This window comes from Triticum dicoccoides, chromosome 5B, assembly GCF_002162155.2.
Source record: "Triticum dicoccoides isolate Atlit2015 ecotype Zavitan chromosome 5B, WEW_v2.0, whole genome shotgun sequence".
NCBI lineage: Eukaryota > Viridiplantae > Streptophyta > Magnoliopsida > Poales > Poaceae > Triticum > Triticum dicoccoides.
Window position 1 is genome coordinate 695,671,126 of NC_041389.1, and position 4,609 is coordinate 695,675,734.

The 4,609-nt window shown below is 37.3% G+C and overlaps 2 long non-coding RNA genes across 3 annotated transcripts in view; both read right to left on the minus strand.

Moving 5' to 3' along the window:
- Nucleotides 1-500: 500 nt before the first annotated feature.
- On the minus strand, nucleotides 501-3,456 carry LOC119312714. Of its 2 annotated transcripts, none has more exons than XR_005151422.1 (5): nucleotides 2,905-3,456; nucleotides 2,459-2,544; nucleotides 1,637-1,750; nucleotides 1,453-1,542; nucleotides 501-805 (listed from the first exon to the last, which is right to left on the minus strand). It is a non-coding gene; the product is annotated as an uncharacterized LOC119312714 (long non-coding RNA). The 2 variants fall into 2 exon arrangements; XR_005151421.1 differs by having other exon boundaries at nucleotides 2,459-2,549.
- Nucleotides 3,457-4,004: 548 nt separating this feature from the next.
- The window catches only part of LOC119312715, a 1,824-nt gene continuing 1,219 nt past the window's right edge, over nucleotides 4,005-4,609 (minus strand). The window contains exons 2-3 of the long non-coding RNA XR_005151423.1: nucleotides 4,514-4,598; nucleotides 4,005-4,073 (exon numbers count right to left, since the gene is read on the minus strand). This is a non-coding gene — a long non-coding RNA (uncharacterized LOC119312715). The remainder of the gene's footprint in view (nucleotides 4,074-4,513; nucleotides 4,599-4,609) is intronic.

Sequence of the window (4,609 nt, forward strand, 5' to 3'; positions counted from 1 at the left end):
TGAGCACATGACAACTCTCTCTTTTTACCCGAACATGTTTTTTGCCACGCCTTTTTTTGTAGCTCTACATGGCAACTGCCTAGTGTTAGTAGGGGGCAACTCCTAAAGTTTTAAAATCATGGCAACTGCAGTAGACCAGACCACACATGGCAACAGCTGTAGTTGTCCAAAAAATGGTAATCTGGAACTTTGACCTGAAATGGCAACTGCAGTTGAGCAAACATGGCAACTGTAATTTTCCGACATGGCAACCGTAGTTCAGCGACATGACAACTGCACTTAAACTAACATGGACGAGGATTCGGCCCATGGCAACTACAGGGCGCGCGGTAAAGTGTCACGTGGGGCGTGCGGGCCTGACATACCGGGCGTGTGGGCGTTATCTATTTCGCCCAAACGCACGCGTGTAAGAGGGACCGGAATGGAAAAAAGAGGCGTGTGGGCGCTAGTTGTTTTGCCCACACACAGACGTGTGGGCTGGTCCTCTTAGGCACCACATAGAACGTGTGAGCAGATTCCTTAACGCCCACACGTGTGGCAGTTAGCGGCGTCCAAAAAATATACTACAAACATCCAATTCATGGCATTGGCACATCGCAAGACACAAGATTTCATTCAAGTGGCTTTGAGGCCACTTCTATTCTGCAAAACATGAGGGAAAGCGAAAGGATGTAGGTCATCGGCGGTCAATATGACGACGTCCTTGATAGCGCCATCTGCTATATAGCGGTGGTGGATTGTGCTCTTCCTGGGCAGTAACTCACCAGGTAAAGTAACCATGACCTCATCCGACTCAAGCGGCGACCTGCAAGCCAAGACAGTGGAAATAGTAACGGTCAGAGAGAGGCATAGAGATGCTTTGTAATGACAATTGTTGTTCTAACAAGCAAAACCAATGAGATAAGAAGAAAGAATACTTCATTATTAATAATTCCTACAAAGTACAAACATAAAAACTTTGTTTTCTAGTCCCAGAAAATAATCATCAAGAACTAAACTTAGATTAATTCGATCAATTAATAATATTTTTAGGTGAAAGACTTGAGCATTACATAATATAAACACCAAACCAAACAAAATCATACTCAAGATTAGTCAGTCAAGACCTCGATAAGATTTTGACAACATGAATCAGACTATTTAGATCTTAGATCGTGAATTCCAGAAATCACACCATACAAATATTAGTTACCGATAGAGAGGTAATACAACATTTTTGGGGACTATTTCCAGTCCTAGTGGAATGACATCAGATGTAAACTTTCATCTCAACCAAAGGTTCGTAAGTAAACTCAATATATGAAATTTTTTTGTCTTGAACAAATGTGTAACATTGCATACAAAACACTGAGATACTTATCTGATTTATGACATAAAAGGGAGAAAAGTATCAAAAAATGATTTTGTAACAGAAAAGAAAATTTTAAAAAATAGAACTGAATCTGAACCTACCAGGCCGATAACTTTCTTGTCTAACATTTTAAAATCCCCAATCTATGTTGCGAATCATAGCCCAAACAATTATAGCTTGTTTATATCAGCCTGCGTATATAATAAACAAGGATAATATTCTTTTTCAAATACAAAACCATTAGTAGATGATACAAATAAATAATAGTGGGGATTATTAGAGCACCTTCCATGTGCATATCATCCATATGTTGTAACAAACTAACAATCCCACCCCTAGTTGTGGACAACTGCACCTATGGCCAACGACACCTCATTATCGCTGGTTAGGTGTTGCCCCCTGTAGATCCAACATTTTTTTATAGTCTTGTTGAAGTTACTAACAGCAAAGTACTCAAAAAAAATGATGCAAACATATGGAAGTCGTTGACCAGCTGACATGCAATGAATACAACTACCGGTTTCTTCAGCAACAAAGAGTAGATGGAGGGGTTAATACTGCCATGACACAAGCATGGTATAGGTTGCATAATGGCAAGATATCATGTCCTTATAAATTCAACCGCCCAGGACAAAACTTTCTATCCAAGTCCCAAATGGTTACTATAGGAACAGAGCAAAATAGAACTCTTAAATGACAGAAAATTAGCAAGAAAAATCACATGGCTATATGTTCTTAGCAACAAGAGGGGAGCATTTAAAATCTAGAAATCAAGTGAATGTATGCACCTAGTCAGAAAAGGAGCATCCCACTTTTCTCTAATTTCGTAACTAAATAACATCAATTTAGCTATATGGATTGAGCTCCTCAAAGTTCAATCCATAACAATTTAGCTTAAACATGGATCGGTTCAATAATATGAGTCATCCAAATTTCTTAGGACATTGTTATTCTAACTGTTGATGAAGAATTCTGTGAAATACTATAAAACAAACAAGTATTCAAACTGTTGATGAAGAATTTTGCGAAATACTATAAAACAAAGAAGCTAGCATAGAGCTTTGGAAGGGGCATATCCATGCTCTCAACTATAGTAACTTCATTTACCGAATGGGACCATGATAATGGAAGGATGGGACCGTGCTCTTTACAAATGGACCTCATAACAACAGCAAGACCAAAGCAAAGGCGCACTTTCCTAACACAAAAGTACATAATATTAAATATATGCATTGTACATTGTAAAAGTAAGAAAGTTCATTAGTCACCTTGACAGTGTATCTCCAAACACCAGAATGACTAATAATTTCCTAGGGAATTAGAAAAACAGCGTCGAACAGATTACAGTTCAAGATGGACCACCTTTGTGCTTTTTTAAGAACCCAAGAACAAAAGAAGCATCCGCATATTCTTGTTGATACATCAGAACTTATAAAGTTTTTAATATACTTGAAAGATCAAAATTGTAGGAAACTAAATTAACACTGCATTCCTACAGGAGAAAGTACATATATGATTGTGCATAATATCAGGGGTACAGAATGAAACCCCACCTTCTAATGTTTTGGCAGTCCAAAAATATAGTAAGCTACATACGATATCTTCCTCAGTGATGACTACACAACTGCCCATATATTTTCATCAAGGAGGTGTATCTCGTTGTCGTTCTGAAATAGCCAAACAAACAAAACAAAGAGAGGAATTAGTAGAAGGATGTAAATTTTTCTCGAAGAATGCATCTAATTCAACCTTCTATCTGAATACAAACATTCCTATACCCTTTGTCTTAGAACAAAAGAAACGAAACAATGGTGAGTATTATATAGAATGGTTCTCAGCCCGAACAAATTGATTTGAATGTCTATCAGGCCATGCTGTAATTATTGGATCAATATATTGGAAATTAAGAAGCATGATAACCAGAACAGACCATATCACAGATTATAGCAAGAATATGCAACTGTTGTTGAATAAAAACAAACCAAAACTACTATTGTTTCCAAATCTATTAGTTTGGAAATCAAGTGCATTGTGGGTCATGTAAACAGAGAAGCAAATGAGAAATTTAGATGTGGTTCAAAAAAAATTATGGTACCATCCATATTTAAAAAATTCATTTTGGGACTAACATACATGTTGCTAATGTACAAATATCATGTATGTTGGGTTAACAATATTCTAAAATTAAATCCACACACCATCTATCACATGTCCTGATTTATAAAGCTGAATTAAAGAGATAATAGATATTACTAATGGGGTCTGCTGAATAACATTCGAAGATGTGAGATGAATAGTACTGCCTAATATAGTTGTATTATCGAAAAAGGAAGGTGTTTGGAGACACCAAAGCAAAATGGTACAGTATAGCACTGTATTCAGAAGGAAGGTTTTTACTCTATATTAATACCTATGTCATTTGTACTCTCTCTCTCAACTAATATCAGTACCAAAGCTCTCTCTCTCATTTTCTAGTAGTATAGATGCAAACAAATATCAGTACAAAAGCACTACATCTCTCTTCTGTTCTTGCCCACCTCTTATTTTCTCAGCAGTTGGGCTTTGCTGCTACGGCTGATTTGGTAGAGGTGTCGATGGGGAAAGAGATTAGCAACATCAAAAATAATAAGTAGGCCTCAGGAAGTGGGCTTGCCTTGGAAGGAGCATGGTGGTGGCTGTTGGCACTGTAGGATCCATTTGTCCAGATATGAAAGGAATGGGCCTGCATTTATTTGTCCAGATATTAAATGAAGGAATAAGATAGGCAGAGTGCTCCCAGAAATGTTTAAAACCCACTAAACACCAATGCTGCATATTAGATATTTTGCCAAATGCACCATTTAGTCTTCTCCTAATTCATCAGTGATGCAATACGTATATTGCTCAATCTATGCAACTAATATATAGCCTTCAACTGTCTATGTCACTGCATCTCACCTCTAATTGAGCTGTTACTACTGGAAATAAAAATACACTACATATGTACCAAGAAAAGTAATTCTTGATTTCCCTTTGCATAGCATAATCAGATTAAATAAAGGAGAACATAATGCTTACTTAGACATGATAACCAGGGGAATTAGATATTGGCACACACATGATAAACTAAAAGCCGAGGAAAATAAAAAATGGTGAGAGGTATGGAATATGGAGAGAAATAACCTTGGAATCTGAGTGAGTGAGAGAGAGAGAGAGAGGTGTACGTGCTGCTTCCAAGGATCGCCTCGTTCGTCAGGCCATTGCAGATCTGCAAAATAA